The sequence below is a fragment of the Pectinophora gossypiella genome, chromosome 12 (genome assembly GCF_024362695.1).
Source record: "Pectinophora gossypiella chromosome 12, ilPecGoss1.1, whole genome shotgun sequence".
Lineage (NCBI taxonomy): Eukaryota > Metazoa > Arthropoda > Insecta > Lepidoptera > Gelechiidae > Pectinophora > Pectinophora gossypiella.
This window is the reverse complement of record NC_065415.1, coordinates 15707871-15727514: the sequence shown is the minus strand read 5'-3', so window position 1 is coordinate 15727514 and position 19644 is coordinate 15707871. Positions and strand designations below refer to the sequence as shown.

General features: G+C 36.3%; 1 non-coding gene across 1 annotated transcript; it reads left to right on the top strand.

Moving 5' to 3' along the window:
- Positions 1-14347: 14347 nt before the first annotated feature.
- LOC126371657 (U6 spliceosomal RNA) lies at positions 14348-14454 on the top strand. The gene has a single exon (XR_007567062.1). It is a non-coding gene; the product is annotated as a U6 spliceosomal RNA (small nuclear RNA).
- The last annotated feature ends 5190 nt before the right edge of the window (positions 14455-19644 follow it).

Sequence of the window (19644 nt, the reverse complement as noted above, 5' to 3'; positions counted from 1 at the left end):
GAAAGAGCGAAATTCGTCAGCTAACATGCTTAAATGTTTCAATTGTAACGAAGAGGGACACCGATTTTCACACTGTCCGAAAATTCTCTTGCAGTGTAATGTTTGTAAAAAAATCGGACACGATGATAAACACTGTGATCGAGGTTCCTCTTCAAATACAAAAAGTTTTGTAAAATCTGAAAAAGTATTTAACATTAACTCTAACAGTTGTAAGAATGATAAATTTGTAAAAAATGCAGAAATTGAAAATAAAGTACTTAAATCTTATATTGATTTTGGCAGTGATTGTTCACTATTAAAAGAAACTGAAGCTAAACAATTAACAATAGACAAAATATTTTCAGACTTACCTGTAATGAGAGGTTTTGGGAATTCCTTTGTTTCTCCCCTATATAAAAGCCAAATTACGATTGCAATTGACAAAGTTCAAGCCAATATAGATGTTTATATTGTAGACGATAAATATTTAAAATATCCTTTGCTGATAGGACAAAACTTTACGGAATCTCCCAATATCTCCGTCTTGAAAGATAATAATACGTTGACCTTTTATGACACTGCTAGTGCTGAACCTGAAATATCAACAATAAAATTAATAAACATTAACGACATTGAGATCAAAGGCTTGCAACTTATACCAGTAACAAGTACTCCTTTATATACTGGTGATATTTACGTCGAAACCCAATGTAGAAACGAACCTGGAAAAGAGTACCGTATTCATCAAGGTATATATAGTCTAAAAGATGGTAAATGTGACATACTCATCTCTAACTCTGCAAGTGCACCTTGGTTATTAAAATCTAATACCACTTTAAGCCGCGCTCTCATTTTCAAAGAAGTTGATATTAAGAATGTAAAACTTATTAGAGAGGAGCGCAAAGATAATTTACCACCTCTGAATAGAGATGATATTCGTGTTGGACCTAATATTGATAACGAGACGCTAGACGTATTATACTCATTGTTACAAAGCTATCGAGATTGCTTTGCGTGTTCTATGGAAGAAATAGGTTGCGCCCCAAAAGAATTTGAAATGAAAATTGAATTAAATGACAATAAACCAATCGTGTACAGGCCTTACAGGCTGTCTCACTCCGAGAGATCTAAAGTTCGAGATATAGTCTCTGAATTAAAAGAACATAATATTATTCGAGAATCAAATTCAGATTATGCTAGCCCAATATTAATGGTAAAAAAGAAAACAGGTGAACAACGACTGTGTGTGGACTTCAGAGCCTTAAATGCTAAAACAGTCAAAAATCGATATCCACTCCCACTTATAGACGATCAAATTGGTAATTTAAGTGGAAATCGACTCTTTACTACATTAGACATGGCCTCAGGCTATTATCAAGTGCCTCTGTCTGAAGGAAGCAAACATTTGACAGCTTTTGTAACCCCGGACGGCCACTACGAATTTAATCGTATGCCGTTCGGGCTAGCAAACGCTCCAGCCGTTTTCCAGAAGTTAGTCAATCAAATTTTAGGCCCGAGTAGATATGATGCGATTCTAGCATATATGGATGACTTACTCATCCCTACTAAAACTTTGAGTGAAGGTTTTGAAAAACTAGAGCAAGTCTTGAAATTGATTCGCGAATATGGGCTTACTTTAAAATTATCAAAATGCAATTTTTTCGCCACAACTATAGATTATCTGGGGTATGAAGTTTCATCAGATGGTATAAAACCTAGTACACGAAAAACGCTAGCTATTGAACAATTCCCAGTACCAACAAATGTGCACGAAACCAGACAATTCCTTGGTTTGGCGAGTTATTTCAGAAAATTCGTTAAAGGCTTTGGAGAAATTGCACGACCTTTAACTCATCTCCTGAAGAAGAATGTAGAGTGGCATTGGATGGAAACCGAAGAAAAGGCTTTCACAACCTTAAAAAACATCTTGTCTAGTCGACCACTTTTGGCGCTCTACAATCCAACATTTAAGACTGAGCTACATACTGATGCTAGCGCTGCTGGAATTGGAGGTATTTTAATGCAATGGCAGGGTGATTCTAAAGAAATAAAACCGGTGGCTTATTTCAGTAGGCAAACGTCTCCTGAAGAACGAGTTTATCACTCATATGAGCTTGAGACGTTAGCGGTTGTATGTTCATTAAAAAAATTCAGAACCTACTTGTTGGGTATTCCATTCAAGATACTCACTGATTGTAAGGCTCTTAGGCATACCTTAAGTAAAAAAGACCTCATGCCTAGAATAGCACGATGGCTACTGCAAATGGAAGAATATGACTTTGAAATCGAATATCGACCTGGTGACAGAATGGCCCACGTCGATGCTCTCAGTCGAAATCCAGTTGAGGCTCCTAATGATGACTGTATTCCTGAAAATGTATTATCAGTGATGAATATTCAACAAAGTGATTGGATAGTCACTTTACAACTGGGTGACCCGGAAATAAGTCGTATTGTTAAAACTTTGAAGCCTGAAATAGATGAAGAGTATAAAGACTTAAAACTACATTACGTTATTAAAAACAATGTTCTATACAGAAAAATTGACGGTGATTGCAACAATCTAAGATTAGTAATTCCAAAAGGAGCAAGGTGGCAAATTTGTCGTCAAAATCATGACGAAATAGGTCACTTTGGGGTTAAAAAAACATTAGATCGCATTCAAAACCAGTATTACTTTCCCAAAATGTCAAATTTCGTCAAGAAATATGTTAGTGCTTGTTTGGAATGTGCTTACAATAAAGACAATATTCCTACGAAACAAGGCCACATTTTTCCAATTGACAAAGTTAGTGTACCTTTTCAAACAATTCATATCGACCACCTTGGCCCTTTTATTAAAAGCAAACGAGGTAATGCATATATACTTACCATTGTAGACAGTTTCTCGAAGTACACCTTTATCAGACCAGTGAAAGACACGAAGAGTAATACTGCTGTTAAGGCATTACAAAACTTATTTCAAGATTTTGGAACACCAGATAGAATCATTTCCGATCGAGGTTCAGCTTTTACTTCTGGACAATTCAAACAATTTTGTACTGATAGAAACATAAAACATGTCTTGAATGCTGTAGCTTGCCCTCGCGCTAACGGTCAAGCCGAACGATATAATCAGACCATTTTAAAAGCACTAGCTACACAAAGTTCGAATCGAAATGAAAAGGATTGGGATTTGGAGATACCAAATATTCAATTTGGCATGAATAACACCATCAATTCTACAACGAATAAAACGCCATCACAAATTCTTTTTGGAATGAGATTTAAAGGAAAATCAGACAATATGTTCAACAAAATTACAGAAGAAATGACAAACATGACTGAAGACATTACAGAAATTAGAAACGAAGCAAAAAAGAGTATTGACGAAAAACAAAATAGAATGAAAGAGACTCACAATGCAAAGCGATCCCCTGCAAGACAATATCAAGTTGATGATTTAGTCAAAATCACAAAAGTAGGATTCAACGATAACCCGGGGCAAAGTAAAAAACTCCTTCCTAAATTTAACGGACCATACAAAATAACAAAAGTATTAGGTAATGACCGGTACGCAATATCTAACGTACCAGGATTCGCTAAGTCAAAAAAGTATTCTTCGGTAGTTTCTGCCGACAGAATGAGACCGTGGATCAATATCAAAGCCCTCAATGTCGTTAGTGATGATGAATCTTCTGTTACTGACTCATCTACTTAATTTTAAAAAACATTGTAAATAAGACGTCATTTCATGTAATATTAGATCATACATAGAAATAATAATAATAATAAAAAAAACAACACACACTTAAGTATAAGATACGAGGTAAATATATTTCTGTTTATTTTTTTACATATACATAGAATTATGATTGTTATTTGAAATTAAATATTAATGAAATCTTTTTATTTTACGTTATAATATGTATATTTCATTTGTTTATTCTACTTAGTTACCCATAGGCTCACAAAAATGACTACAAAATAAACTTAAAAATCAACCAGCAATCACGGCCAAATGTCATGATAACAACAATAATTTTGTCTATGGTATGGGTAATAAAATTAGTTCAATACAGTAATTTAACATTTCTAAATTCTACATCTGGTTATTTAAGGTAGGTACTTATGTGTAAATAATAAATGTTTTGTATAACATTTCGTTGTTTTGTTTTGTAATTAATTCGTGCGCCGGAGTCTGCACGCTGTCCGATGGCCGAATGTCATGATTTTAACAAATTTAAATTAAACCTGTTATGGTTTTAGTAATTTTAATCAAATGTCACGATTTTATGTCACAACGGAATAGCAACGTCAAACGGAATTATTATGAGGTTGGTAACAATTATATGACAGTGGTGCCACCATTCGTTAACGTTCAAGGGTGGTTTCAAAAATTGGATCGGCGGAAGGAGGTCATTCGGAAGACGACCACCGAAGGAATCAGACATATGGTGACTCCAAGTTACTGAGTACCGATCTCTAGCAGAGCGGGACTCCACCATATTAGTCGAGAGGACATTATTATCACAATAAGAAGTCAGTCCTTATCACAGGAAGGCTAAAAACCTTAGTGGGGATGACCTGGTCAGTGATCAGGATGGCTAGTTATCAAAAAATACTTTTGTATGCACTATGTTACGGAAAGTAATGATGAAATTACAACCTACTATATAAACTATACATTGGTACTGATTGGTACACACCATCTACTTAAATTTATTTTAAGTTATACCTGTCATTTTCTTATCCGCTGAAACGGAAAGGGACGGGTAATCGACAGGCATAAAATTTATGGAAAACACGTCAATTTTAGGCAGAAATTTAAAGAACCCTTTGATAATTTTATATTAAATTTGTCAGTAACTCGTCAGAATTAAGTTGACAGCATACGTCAAACGGATTGCATATGAGCGAGATGTCTATTCTATTCCCCAGGTTGTTCTTTTATTTTAAAATTAGCAGTTGTCAATCATCCGTCCCTTTCCTTTTCGGCGAATAAGAAAATGACGGATATAACTTAAAATAAAAAAATTATGATGATGATGTCCTTCCAGACGTATCCGTCGACGGCGTCACCCTAGCTGGTGTTAGCCTGGGCTCTTGCATGGGCGCGGGCGTGACTAGCAAAACCAAATTTAGTTTTGAAAGTCCTGTTCTAAGAAGCACAATAGAGAGTCCCATTTGATTTATAAGTGTAGTGGTAGGGCTTGAGACGAGTTTTTCTGATCTGGCGTTTGGCGTCAAGATCTTCAAGACGGGTTCGTTCAAAGTCAAAATAAACTTAAAACTTAAAATAAATTAGGAGGTGTCTGTAGGAATCGGGGCTATTGTTGGTTAAGTGGCAATAGAATTCGAGAAACAGGAGAGTTATCCTAGTTGTCTGTTTGCAGGAGTAGTAGTAAAAGAGATTGGGGTGGAGCCAGCGATACGTTTTTATACAAAATTCGCGTTAGGGCTTTTCCAACCTCTTTCTTTTGCTCCGTGCAGCAACCCTACATCGAAAGATGTATCGTAAAAAAATATGAATATTGTATGATAAGTGACGAGTTTTACGTTTATTGTTAAGGACTAGTGATGTATACTCTGTGGAGAAACATATCGTCACTGGAAAGGCAAAATTACGTAAGCGCCAAAAGGCCATTTCGAGAAAAAGCCGTTTAAAGTTTCATTTTTTCGTTTTTTTATCATAACTTTTTACCCAATTATCCAATTTAGATGATGTCAAAGTAAGGTTACATTGTTTTTTAATTTTCTATGTCCAGCAATACATATTATAACTGTTGGATTGCTATTTTAGGATATAGTGGCGCTTACGTAAAAATGACTTCAGTTTACAGTAAAGCAAATTTACTTAACCGCCATCTGGTTAAAATATTATTTGGAAGCAAAATTACTTACAGCTCTTACGACAATGCATACGAGAACGACAATATTTCTTTAAATATAATAATACTGTAATGTTAGCGGAGTAAAAGTTACTGTAACGACTTTTACACATCTGCTCTCATTATGTAAAAATTGCCTACAAAGTGATCGATTGATTATGTCAGTTCACCAAAAATTCTTTAAAGTAAGTTTTTGTAATATCTTACATGGGTAAAAACACGTAAGAGACAAATAATTATTCTTAATACCTCTTTAAACTACTTATTACTTCAATTGATTTATAAGAATGGCTATTAAAATACTGAAGTGCCAGAAATAAAGTTTCATAAAATATAAATAATAGCGTACAACCCGTTATCTGTTTGTAAAAGTTTCTTTTTAACACTTTCAAAGACAGAACGTATACGGACGTTCCGATTCCAAGGTGCCATACTACCTATTATGAACCACCAATAACCCATGGTCTCTGTCCGTGAAAGGGTTAAACGGTTTTATTTAGCTAAACCCGTACGGTATATTTGTATCAAAATTAGATATTGCAATTTAAGTAAGTACCTTCCTGTTGTCAGATTGATCTGAAATTTGGTACGCACCTTTAATTCCGATGTCAATACAATATAATAAAATCAATAACATTATAAATCTAAGATGGCAGCCGGTACATAATGGGGGATTACATATTTTTCCACAACCCCCTCAATATGGGTATCAAAGATAGGACTACACTAGTAGAATACTGTCATTATGTCAAAATTTCAAATCCAAGATGGACGATATTACAAAATGACTGAAAGAAGGATGTTGCCCTTAATTTTGTCATTGTCATCCACCGTCCATAATATGCAGGGCAGCACAGTGGATCGCTGGGTGGGGTCGCTCCGCGAAGCCTGTGAAATCCCCAGGAGGCTTCTGAGCTTCTGGAAGGAGATAGGTTGGCTTACGTAGTCAACAATTACACGCATAATGGGCCACCTTAGAGTCTAAATGCGGAAAACAGAGCCCACTAACATAACATAACATATGCAGGGCAGCACAGTCGACCATGCAGTAGTATATTTGGGCTCAAAATTGTTTGAATTAGCACAAGCATACGTGGCTCTAAGTCGAGTCAAGTCTCTGGAAGGGTCAAGTCTTTTTAATTCCTCAATAATTCCCCTTATTGTTTTTAAGAGTATTTACCACGAAGTTTAATACACTTTTCCATTCGCTCGAACCAGGTATTATTTAACATTTATTCCACTCCAAAGTAGAAGTGTTCAAAATGGCTGACTTGAAAGCGTTGGCCGCTTCTTCACCGCACTGGAACCTTTGACCGCGAAGAGTTTATTTTTTAATTTTAGGAAATGTAAAGAAATCATTGGAGCTTAGGTCAGGACTGTATGGAGGATGGTCAAGAATTTCTACGTTTTCCTGCTTCAAATAATCGTTTGACGAGCGGTGTGTGAGCTTGCGTTGTCATGGTGCAGCATCCTGCACTCCTGCGCATCATCATGCGTCGCTTTGGGTTAGATTTTCGAAGTTCGGCGATGACTTATGGTAAACAAATTGTGGTATACCAATCTGCATTAACCGTCCTACGATCTTCAAGTGCAATTGTCGCAACATGACCGATTTTCTCCACGAAGGTAGCCACCATCTTCTTTGAAGTGCTTCGAGAGCGAACAACTTTAGTCGGCTTTGACTCGTTTTGGAAGACCCAAACTGTGGATTGTTGTTTGGAATCAGGATAATAGCATAAATCCAAGATTCGTCACCACTGATGATGTCGTACACGTGATTTGACTCTCCTCGGTTGAACCTCTGAAGAGTTTTCTTACACCATCTGACGCGGGCTACCTTATGATCGTCAGAAAATGCGGGATGCAACGGCAAACTAGTTTTCTCACACCAAGTGCCTCATTCAATATCGTTTAAATGGTTGTCCCTGAAATGCCTAATAACGCCTCTATTCTCGGTATGTCACATGACGATTTTTGAGGATTAGTTGTCTCACAGCAACGATATTATCTTCAGTGAAGGCGGATATCCACGCTCGAATTCTAAATACCAGCGTTCGATGGCTCGCAGACATGGCACTTCATCGTGGAATAGAGATTTTAACTGTTTGAAACACTGAAGTCGCAGTAGGCCTCTTCGAAAGTTATAGAATTTTTTTCTTTGTAAGATTCATTTTCGGACATGATCTGACAGATTCAAACCAACGCTGTGACTAAACAATTGCATTAATCCTAATGCTTTCAATTGTTTTGATATTCGAAATTCCAACAAATTTGAATTTAGAGTTCTCAATTCAAAATTGGCGCTAAATATGCAAACGATAGAACTTAAAAAGTATAACAACGTCGCTTTTTCTGTCCCTATATCCCTATGTACGCTTAAATCTTTAAAATTGCGCAACGGATTTTGATGCAATTTTCTTTAGTAGGTAGAGTGATTCAAGAGGAAAGTTTATAGGTATGTATAATAACATCCAATAAATAGTGTAGAAATACTGTTATTTTTGAGGATTTTAATGTGATGTCGTAAATAATTTCATTTTTCCTCAGCATTGCATCCGAGCGAAGCCGGGTCGCTAATAAATTATAAAATCAATTCTAAAATAGTTTTACTTTTAGATCTATTGTTAAAAAATAATTTCCTGGGAAACTTACTGCTAGCCCACAAACTTGCTTAATAACAGCATAAAAATGCGAAGGCAAATTTACGTACACGCCTTACTTATTCTAAATACTGTAAGTCAAAATTACTTATTCACCATTCACTGCATAAACATGCTAAGACATTTTTTTCTTATACGCCTTACTTATTTTAAAAGCTGTAAATAAAAATGACTTATACATAGTCTATTTTTTATTTTCAGTAGTCCAAAATTACTAATAAAATGATACTTTTCAAACTATAGAATGCCAAATTTACTTAAAGTTAATATGTAGTTATTATATAGGACCACAATATTACTTATACACCAGTCACGAAAAAAACACCAAAATCTTGTCGTTTAAGAAACTGGAATTGAAAAAAGTCAACTATTTTCAAATTTACGTAAGCGCCAAAAAAGTGCTCGTATCGCAATGCTACCCAGACAGATCGACGCAGAATGAAACGCTGATTCCGAATATATAAAAAACCCAAAATACCTATTTTGGCGCTTACGTAATTTTGCCTTTCCAGTGACGATATATAGAATGTTTCGGCTTTACGACTTTTCCGGGTTGGCATTTATGTTTGCTTGGCTATCATTCTTCTGAAAAAAATAAAAATAATTGTTTATTGTCAATAGTTACAGTAACAATGTTTAGTACATTGAGCTTATTTTTAACTGGAACATGGTACAAAGCATGGTCCACTGACTTCAAAACTGAGTGGAAAACTTGTGACTTGGAAGCCAGGGTTCAGGGTTTTCTTATTTTCATTCTCTCGGGGCATTCTGATAAAATTCTGTTTTATTTCTTCACTATTTGTTTATTTCAAAACATAATCAATGTGACATGTACGTTTCGTTTTATGATTTCAAAAAGAAAAACACAAATGTAACGTTCCGTTCAATGCAGTAACCTACTAACTTCAGCGCCATCCAGCAGCTAGGATAAAAAATAAAAAATTTAAAAAGGAAAATTCCTCATTCTTAAAAAATGCCTTACAGTTAAAGTAAGTAAGTAAAATTATTATTTCCTCTTTAAAAAAAAATGGTAACATTTGTAGAGACTGGAACCGAAACTAGGATACCCTGTGTTTGGACTCCAGGCCTCCACCTCCAGAAGTCAAGAGAAAATAACAAAATAGAAAAAAGTTGAAAATAGTAAGCTTGAATTTAGCATAGTCTTAATCATAAACCGACGATCTGGTGAAGGTCGCGGGAAGCCGCTGGATGCGGGCAGCGCAGGACCGATCGTCGTGGAGATCCTTGGGGGAGGCCTATGCCCAGCAGTGGGCGTCGTACGGCTGATGATGATGATCATAAACATTTCTTAAAAAACAAATACCTAGTTACCTTTATAAGTCCATAGATCTAAAATAAAATACACAAGGATAAACAATAAGTGAGCCAGATAATTTGATCGTCGGCGGCAGTCGGCGGCCACGTGCCGCGTCTAAACAACACTCGTGTCTATGTAAACACGATATTACAGATATTAAGGTTGGCGTACACTAGAGTACCTTATTTATCTAAACTATTTATTTATATTTATATATATTATTGTTATTTATATATTCATCATCATCATCACCAGCCCATTAACGTCCCCACCGCTGGGGCACGGGCCATCCCTATCGATGGATAGGGAGATCCGGGCCCCAGTGCGGATAGGTGGTTATTAACGACTGCTAATGCAGCCGGGACCAACGGGTTAACGTGCCTTCCGAAGCACGGAGGAGCTCGAGATGAAAACTTTTTTTTTTGTGGTCACCCATCCTATGACCGGCCTTCGTGAAAGTTGCTTTAATATTAATCAATATTAATATATTAATAATATTATAATATAATAATCCAGCAAAGTACAGGTTAGGTTACATAGTACCTCCGAAACGCATTTCTCGGCAACGTGAGTTTCCTCACGATGTTTTCCTTTACTGATGAGTGCGTGATGATTATTTATGATCCAAACATGAGTTCTAAAACAAAATCAAAAATTAAGCGGACCTTGTGACATACAGAATAACGCTAGGCTAGAGAGATGATCTGCGCTAGAGTACATTTTAGAGTAATTGAACATAAAATATATGTATCAATATCAAGTAAAGGGCAAATATAAAGTATAACGGCCATAGCAATCTTTTTATCTTTACGTATTTAAGTAGTATCAATGCCATGGCCTCGCACATTGGCAGTACCGACGGCCCACACCAACCTTCTGTCAAAAGACCCATTCGTTTCGACCTTGCGCAGATTAAATGAGATAGCCGAGAAGGTGTGTAGCAGAGTACAAACTCTGCACATACTGTCCTTTCGTTCTGACCGTCAATCATTTTAAATTACGAAATTCTCATTCTATTCCGCATTTCCTTTCATTTTACACTGACTCATTGCATCCCCGACCTTCATAAAAAACATCATAAATAAATATATTACTGATACTATTTAGCTCTGGCCGTGCCCTGTTATTCTAGATTTGTTTGTCTTCTTCTTATCGTGTGGGTTGTGAAGTGGAATACCAACCTCATCAACCCTGGTGTCAGGGTTATTACTGAGCCGCCAAAGGCCACTGACATGGCTCGTGTAACGACTACTTACTTACATCAGTAAGTAGATTAGTAGATTTGTTTGTGAAGTGTTATTAATAAACTATATTATATATTCCTGCTTGCCTGTATTTTGTCATCGTTATCACCAATCATTGCTCTACTCTGCCCGCACGGCGGGATATCATCTTCACCACTCAGCGTGCCGCAAGTGGATCTGTTTTCGTGTTCCAAAAATGAATTCGCAAAAAAAATATACTTCAAGTAGCCAATTTTATTATCAGCTTCACCCGATAATCAGAAATCAGAATCATTTATTCAACGTAATTATCATGGATAAACTTGTTGAAGGTCAATGTAACATTTTTGAATTTACGTCATTTCGCAAGGTGTTATGGCTGAGGAGAAGAAATGACAAGAAACTGCAACAGCAACACATCTTTTAAAAACCAATGAAGATTTACATTACAAGTTATTTAATAACTAACTAGAGGCACATTCAATACCAGACATTTTTATCATTTAGGTAGTCATTAGTCTTATAATGTAAAAATAAGCTTTTTACATAAAGTAAGCTTCACATGAGCTTTAAATTTATTTTCTGACATATCTGGTATTTTATTGTAAAATCGTATACCATCGACAATCGCCAGTGTATCACTAGCCTTATTGTATTTGTAAGCTATAGTTATAATTAGCATCACGCCTCTGGCGATCGGGCATCCGTTGTATAAATATAAATACAGCAAATATACGTAAATATAGTCGGATTAGTGGGGAAAAATAGTCATTAGATTAATTATTGTGTCAAAGACAAGATGGGGTAATAACACGGATTTTATTTTGTTATTATTGCACGAGGAATGAGAAGGGTAGAAATGAACATAATAATATAGCATCATGCCTGTATCCACAATGGGATAGGCAGAGGCTGTCAATTCTTCAGGTTAGGTGAGCCGACCCCGACAAAACGGGATAACGATAAAATAATTTATTGTGTATAAGGTACAGTTATAAATAAATGTTGCAATTATAATTGCAAATGTGTTGATTACGTTGATGATTTCATTAATTGCAAGTAGTTAAGTTTTTACATTGTTTTAAGTTTACGCGGTTATTAATTATGGATCTACCTACTCCACTCCAATCTCATCAGTCATCCCGTGATCATGGCACTTGCAACAGTGTCGAAATATCGGGAGTTTCATATCCCCATTTAAACGCGGTAAGAACCCGTTATTATGTGCTTTAGTTAAGTTTTTATTTTTTGTAGACAAACATTTTGGAGATAGTTATATTTTCTTAGTTTATTCTTTGAACAAATCGGAGATGTCCGTAGAAAAGGTTTAGTGCCATTTACTCTGAACCAGCGTGCGTAGAAGAAGAATGGAATTCCATGGTCTCTGCTTACTCCGGTGGGAAATAGGCGTGAGTTTATCATATGTATGTATGTTCATACTTTTAGAGCGCGATTTTTCTTTAGTCGAGTTATAAGTAGGTTCTGCTTAGTTTTTAAACTTATTATTTTGAAACGCTGATGTTCGGTGTTGTTTTAGGTATTTTTATTACTAGCTAAGTAGGTACCTATTTATTTACATAATAATTATTCTAATGTTATTCAAATGAGCCACCCACGCGCCACAAAAGGCTCAAACGCTCAATATCTCAAATAAATTATAACAATTTGAACCTGGCTCATGGCTCAAATTGATTCAATAGGTAATTAAATTAGCAATTTTGGTGAAGCCGGTGGCATTAGTAGACGGTATTACATTACTCATTGTGGATTTGCATTCGGTGCGGGAATAACGGTGGAAAATGTGGAAATGGTAAGGTACAGTCATGAGCAATATAATGTACCCACTTTAGGACTCTGTCGCTCTAACATATTTGACATTTAGTGAGACTTACAGTTCAATTTGTCAAAAAAGTTAATGTGACATGGTACCAAAGTGTATATATTATATTAATGCTCGTGACCGTACTTAGAAGCACTCATAACACTCGCTTAAGTAAAAAGGCGTAAAATTATGAAAAAAATATGCTTTAAAACCAGAGTAGAAGAAAGAACAATTTATACAGAAAAGCAGGACAGAACACTTCGTAAACGAATACCGTATCTGCACAACATGCTGCCGGTCGACATACGTCAGGAGTGCAATATAAATAAATTTAGTAAAACTTTATTTAAACATCTTATGCAAAAGATGTCTTAGCTATAATTTAACTGTAAGTAGGTATTTTAAAACATAATAACATTAAGCGAACTCCACTCACACAGACAACCCGAGGAATTGGTTTTGTGGGGTTTTTATTGCACCAATATTTTCTGTATTTTTTATGAAAAATAAACATTTTACTTACTTACTTACTTATTTTTAAAGAATTTTTACAACGGGAACATTGCCGGGGACTGCGGCACATCAATAGTAACTACTTACTACTACTACTAGTACTACTACTACTAGTTACCTACTACTTATTACGAAAGTAATAAGTAGTAACTTTCGTAATAAGAAGGTAGTAGGTAGGTACGGTCACGAGTACTAATATTATGTATACATTTTGATACCATGTCACATTAACATTTTTGACAAAAATTAAACCGTAAATCTCATTAAATGCCAAATATTATGATAGTGCGACAGGGTTCTAAAGTGGGTACGTGAACTCATAACTAGTCATGACTGTACTTACTAGAATACGCGCCACGAAAGAAAAATCAAGTCTATGAGAAAGTTATTTCTAAAAAAAAATTACTGTTATAATAAATAGTATTATTCCTTATTCTATGTCTATAGCGAACGATTATTAAATTAACCTATCAGTCAGTAGGTAGTTTTGTACACATTGACATCTAGTGGATTTAATTGGAACTTATTATGATTTGTAACTTGTTTTGAATTACTTCCTACTATACTGGCTAGTTCCTCATAATTTTGGCAGATGACGCTTTCGGCCAATTTTATTACCTGCAGCGCCATCTATCAAATTAGACTTGTACTAACAAACAAAGCTACACGCCCTGTCGCGCTATCACGTTATGCTGCGTAAAACTTCAACAGTTCAACGACAGATGGCGCTGTAGTCGAAATAAAATGATAAAATTAAGATTTTTTTATTTTATTGCAAAAAATATGTACTGTTTTCCATAGTTTTGACTTTTATAAAATATTTCAGTACTGTAGTTGTGATTTACATGCATATTTTAGATAATTTGCTATCAAATTGAATAGTTATATAAGAAAAACCTAAAACGCGCTATTAACATTTTTGCAGTTGGAAGTATATATAGAATTTTCAAACCTATGTAAGTGTACTTGCTTCGGCAGTACATATACTAAAATTGGAACGATACAGAGAAGATTAGCATGGCCCCTGCGCAAGGATGACACGCAAAATCGTGAAGCGTTCCACATTTTTTGGCCATTTTCATGATGAAATTCGTACTAATTTTGTATGCTGTGAGTTACCTTGCCCACCATATTATTATACATTTCAATTTTTAACACAAGAGATGCGACGTAAGCGTATCCTTGTGCATTATTAGAATGAGTCACGGCTTATTTACTACAGACTCACGCTCATATTTTTAGTGGGGTAGGTAGAGAAAATTACCGAGATTGATGTGGACACGGTTCATGTGTTGGAAATGTTTAGTAAGTAAACAAGTAGGTAGGATAGTAGTCAGATGCGTTTCGTGCGATTTAAAAAAAATACGATGAAAAGATTAAATTTTAAAAAGGTCCTAACCGTTATACGCGACCTAGAAAATAAATTAAAATAAATGAACGCCCGAATCGCGACCATTATATGGTTAGTACCACGGTTTACAAATTAGAAGAAAGGGGTTGGAAAGGCCCTAACGCGCATTTTGTATGAGAACCGCTGTCGCCGGTTCAATCCCGCTCTCTTTTACTACTTACAGATATAATATAATAATATTTTTATTTTGTACCATTAAAGCCTTAAATATATACAATATTTGTTTACATTTATAAATATGTAGTTACAGGATGTGACATAATTGCTATGAGTCGGCTGTTATCCCTAAAAGTTTTAAAACTGAGCTAATGATACCAGCTACCATCCAAAAGTTGTATGCAAAAGCCAAAAGTGAGGGTGCTGACAATGAATATTGTTATAAATTTAAAATTTAAATAATATCAAGTTATCAATAAAAGAGAAAATAATAATTAATAGTTAAGGTAAATTTATGATCCAAACATGAATTCCAAAACAAATTCGACAATCAATCAAAGTGAGAGGCAAGAGTTCTACCAACTGGGGTACCACTGCTTACAGGTTTTTCTTTGTTACTATTTAAAGAAAATTAGTTACATCACTGGCGACATACATCTGTCCGTCGACCAGCAATAAGGCGTGTCTGCACATAAGGATAGAGCGTTTGATTGCAGTTAATGCATCGCTCCCGTTCTCGTTGCACTCAACCCTCTGAGGGTAGCTTAAGTAGAGAAATATTGAGTATAGAGAGAGAACCATCTAATTTTATTTTAAGTTATACCTATCATTTTCTTATCCGCCGAAATAAAAAGGGAGGCGTAATCGACAGGCATTAAGTTCATGGAACACACGTCAATTTTAGGGACAAATCTAAAACAATCTCCTAAAAATTTTAAATTGAGCCATACGCGACCGAATTAAGTTGACAGCACATGTCAAACTGTTTGGATACCAGGGAGGTACCTATTTTATTCGCCCGAGCTCATTCATTCATTTTAAAATTAACATTTGTCAATCATCTGTCCCTTTCCTTTTCGTCGGTTAAGAAAATGAAAGGAAATACATGTTTTAAAACAATACCTTTATACTTCGTGAGCCTTTGTAAATCGAAAATTGAAATATGACCGACATTTTACCAAATAATAAACACAGTAGGTATGTATTTTTTTTAAATAGAACTGCTCCGGATTTCCGTCAAAGTTGGCAACCCTGAACACAGTCGCTTGGCAGGAAATGTGCATTCTTATCTCAGTCAGTGGCGTGAGGATTCTCTCAGCCATTCCCATTTTATAAGCAATGCGATTTTACTATTTCAAATGTAGAGGTACGTACTATTTATCGTCTTTTTGTTGATGTTTCGCTAACAACTATGCAAAGACAAACCTATACGGCCCACTGCTGGGCACCTGTCTCCCTTCAATCAAACGTAGGGGGTATGGAGCATACTCCACTCGCTGCTCCACTGCAAATTGATAGTGGTGCTTTTACGGTTAATAGCCGGGACCAATTGCGTAACGTGCCGAGCCGTTTGTGAGGACAGTCTCACAAAGTGATTCGACAATGTCCCCATCGGAAATCGAACCCGGACCGCGAGATTGTAAGCCTAACGCTCTAACCACTAGACCACGGCGGCTGTTAAAATCCAAATACCGTTACCAATTAATGTTAGGGGATGTGTGTGTAATTTATACATATACTTTATGTGTTTGAAAGAACTTTAATAAGTAACTAAATAAACACCAGAATTTATCAGATCACGCGATTTCCACGACTTTAACACCTTCTCAGGCTTTATTGAGCCAATCTTTGCCACTTCTCGTTTAAATTCACACAAAAGCCATTAACCCTTGACCATAAACCCGCCATTTTGGCAACCGTGCCCTGCAATAAAACCTTATGGATTCAGAACATAGCTTACGTAGATACCTTTCCCTGGGTGGATATGTTACACTGGGCAATTTGCGAAGATTTCGAATGTAGATTTCGCGAATCCTTTATAATCGCATCGTTTCAAGTCAAAGTTCTAAACAATAGATATAAAACGTAGGTATGCCGTAATAAGTTCTTATAAGGGTTGATAAGGTCGGTAATCTACCTCACAACCCACACGATAGAAGAATAGAAGAGAGTTTTTATACAAAAACATCGCGAGAAATTAACACTCCCGAAAAGTTTATCAAAAGTATATGACCTAACCTGTATTGGGCTGGATTATCTTGGCGGGTTGGAAAGTCAGACAGGTAGTTCTTTCTATAAAATATCTGTACCTGTCAAAGGATTTACCTTGGAGGGTTGGGTTGGAAAGTCAGACAGGTAGTCTTTGTATCAAAAATAACTGTACCTGTCAAATCGTCAAGTTAGGTAAGTGGACACCATATATGCGATTCGGATGCCATAATAAGTTCTTACGTAAAGCGGCGTACTTATGACGTTTGATGACTTCAATAATATTCACTATCAAGAAAGATGGGAAAATAATTTTGTGTGATACTTACCTATTTTCGGAGGTATGTAATCTAACCTGTATTGGGCTGGTTTTCCCTTCGCGGGTTGGAAGGTCACACAAACAGTCGCTTCTGTAAAAAACCGGACCTGTCAAATCTTCAGGTTAGGTAAGCGGACCCTGTGAAAAACGGGATAATGCTAGGGAGATGATGAGCTTAGGGACGGTAAGTACTGAAAAGTATCGGCATCCCGACGACCCGATTACTCTAGCCATAGAGGCAACCAATTAGCTCGCGACACCAAACACTTCAGGACCCCGATACCGACCCCGCCGGCGTGGTCGACGATTTCCCTCAATCAGTGCTTATCGCTATCGACCCCCTAGGGTCGATTAATTCTTTCAAATATTTTACTCTCAGACGACGCCCTGAGCCGAGGTTCGCGCCCAACTGGCCCTCAGGCCTGTTGTTTTAAACGTTGTACCGGGTGAGAGCCTTCAGCGTTCCCCATCTGTCCGGCCAAGTAGTTAATGCCATCTGCGGCAAATCTACAATAAGTCATGTCAAAGAAAAAGGAGACGATGATAATGACGTAAATAATATTATTAGTAATCTGCCAATTCATAGCACAGTAATCCTATTTATTGCGAAAATAAGTGATCACAAAGTGTGTTGATGCGGACCAGTTATAGCAATAAAACATTTTATGGTTGCTCCCTTTATGAGCATTCCATTTTTTTTTTTTTTTTTTGACGTGACTTATTGTAGATTTGCCGCAGATGGCATTAACTACTTGGCCGGACAAATGGGGAGCGCTGAAGGCTCTCACCCGGTACAACGTTTAAGACAACAGGCCTGAGGGTGCCCAGTTGGGCGCGAACCTCGGCTCAGGGCGTCGTCTGAGAGGAAAAATATTTGAAAGAATTAATCAACCCTAGTGGGTCGATAGCGATAAGCGCTGAATGAGGGAAATCGTCGACCACGCCGGCGGGGTCGATATCGGGGCTCTGAAGTGTTTGGTGTCGCGAGCTGATTGGCTGCCTCTATGGCTAGAGTAATGAGCATTCCAAATACTTACAATCTGCTGGCTTATAAGTGAAATAAGATTAGTATTATTTTCACACCAATACTTACATTGTTTTACTTCCACACACACAAAAACACACAGATATTTTAAACAAATTGCCTAGTGGGCTAAACACAAACGTGTGTAGGAACTAAACAATGTAAAATAGAATTAAAGAAGTATTATCTGGGCGCACGTTAAACTATGTAGTACCTACCTACTAATTAAGTATAGCGAGTTCATATTCATATTCATATTCATATATTTATTTGTATTTATCATACATTGTCATTATTTAACATTGTCATTATTTATTAGTTAAGCGCATTCATTCGCTCCTCGCATAAACCTGTACGGGTTTTCTGTTTAGAGGGGCGTCTTATTTTATTTGTAAGGATTTAATTGTTTTTCTGACATTGAATAAATAAATAAAAAAAAACACATTACGTTACATTTACGTTTTTTTTTTATTGGTCCTGACTCCTGTATGATCTGTGCCTGTACACACCATCTAATTTTATTTTATGTTATACCTGTCCTTTTCTTATCCCCTGAAAAAGAAAGAGACGCGTAATCAACAGGAATATTTATGGAACACTTATCAATTTTAGGCAGAAATTTAAAATCCGTTCCAAAATTTTATAGTCGCCAATAACCCGACAGAGTTAAGTTGACAGCACATGAGAGCATTTGCATTTAAGAGCGAGATTCCTATTGTATTCGCCCGGGTTATTCATTCATTTTAAAATTAACGGATGTCAATCATCCATCTTTCCTTTTCAGTGGATAAGAAAATGACAAGTATAACTTAATATAAAATTAAGATGTGTCTGCAGGAATCGGGGCCAATAGATGGTGATGAAGGAAGGAGAAGAAGGGTTTGAAGGGGGTCTATTTCTGAGAAAGAAGAGTCATTATCTCCCTAACGTTATCCCGTTTTTCAAATCAAATTATTTTATTTGCGAGAACACATAAAATACAAAAGGTGGAGATAGGGTTTCACGGGGTCCGCTTACCTAACCTGAAGATTTGACAGGCAGGACCAGTTTTTTATAGGAGCAACTGCCTTCCAAATCGCGAATATAAAACCAGCCCATTACAGGTCAGGTCACATACCTCCAAAAGTCATTACTCGGGAATGTGAGCTTTTTAAAATAGAGTATGACCGTGTTTTTTTTTTCATAAATTCAAACCTTTTTTTATCATCATCTCCCTAATGCTAAATATCCCGCTGTTCTTAGAATCTGCTTACCAAATGTAAAGATTTTGACAAGTATAGCTAACAGAAAGCTCGTACCACCCCAATGGAGAATATAATTTTGATGTGGCACCTAAATATTATTATAACAACAAAGCTAA